The 1110-nt window shown below is 45.5% G+C and overlaps 1 protein-coding gene across 2 annotated transcripts in view; it reads left to right on the top strand.

Moving 5' to 3' along the window:
* The first annotated feature begins 509 nt into the window (after window positions 1–509).
* Window positions 510–1110, top strand: part of LOC119593980 (luciferin sulfotransferase-like) — a 10748-nt gene continuing 10147 nt past the window's right edge. Inside the window, exon 1 of one of the 2 annotated variants that reach the window (XM_037943002.1) lies at window positions 510–692. The gene's annotated coding sequence lies outside the window, so the exon portion shown is untranslated. Of the gene's footprint in view, window positions 731–1110 lie in introns of both variants that reach the window. The other variant, XM_037943001.1, reaches the window with a different exon arrangement.

Here is a 1110-nt window from a genome sequence, read left to right as displayed (position 1 = left end):
TATTCTCGAGGCTCGTTACAAGAGGGAACAGAAAAATGCAAATCTATAGGGTTTACATTTTAGCAGATGAATGTATAATGAGTGTAGGCAAAACCACCCACACACCTTTTCTCGCACCTCCTATGTACATTTATATGCGAATCTCTGTTTCTTTCTCTGTGCTTTTATGTCTGTACGTGAGACTATTTGATAGTGTGCGTGTGTGTATGCGTAGATAAGTAGAGATTGGCAAAATATATATCGACTCTCGCATACCACACGAGACTATGAATGTGTCATAGCTTGATTCTTAAAAACCGCGCCAAGCCGTCAAGGGCAAGGCCGCGCAGAGTACTTCACAGTCCCTCGAGCGAAGGTTTAGTTGATCGTCGATTGAATTCATCGCTTTCCGGCCTAGAATTTATTGATACGAACCCATTTGCTGTGTAGTAGGATTACAATCGAAAACAATATAGGTATCACTAATTGTTTGCTTTTATTTTACATTTCCAGCAGAGGATGCAGTGACCCACCGAATCGCGAACACTCGACTTCCACAGCAATAAGTAATCGAGATCTTAATCGGACGCCACAGCCGGCGAAATGACTAGAGCGACATGGCAACTGTTGAGCCACTTGCGGGGAGGCGATAGCGAGGGAGAGTGACTGCGGTTGAGCTGCTGCGGATCAGTGTGAAAGCTCAGCTGGTGAAGGTAACGCCAACTCAGCACACACACACACACCTCTCAGGGTTAGTGTAGAGTACTTTCTTTATCTGACTCTTCACGAGGACAACCTTCTCCTTGTTTCTGATCAGTCTTGCTGTCGCTCCTCCTCCTGCTTTTCTTGCCTCGCGGTCGTTGTTCCCTCTTTCCGAGCTGAGCGTAGTAAGGCGTGGAAGCTTAGAGGAAAGGAATTTAAAGGTGATGTTTCCCATAAACTCCTCCAAATCTACGTCAGCCAGCCAAGGACTCTCGCCACTCTATAAATATTGCCGAAAGCGCACGCAACACAGGAAGGAAATTCTGTTCGCGAAGCCGGTCCGGGAGATTTTCATCTTCCCTTACTCAGTCTTATCACGTATCTTTCATGTAATTAGGCATGGTGATAACACAGTTGTAAAGAGATTAA

Source organism: Penaeus monodon, chromosome 33 (assembly GCF_015228065.2).
Source record: "Penaeus monodon isolate SGIC_2016 chromosome 33, NSTDA_Pmon_1, whole genome shotgun sequence".
NCBI lineage: Eukaryota > Metazoa > Arthropoda > Malacostraca > Decapoda > Penaeidae > Penaeus > Penaeus monodon.
This window is presented reverse-complemented; position numbering and strand designations above follow the sequence as displayed.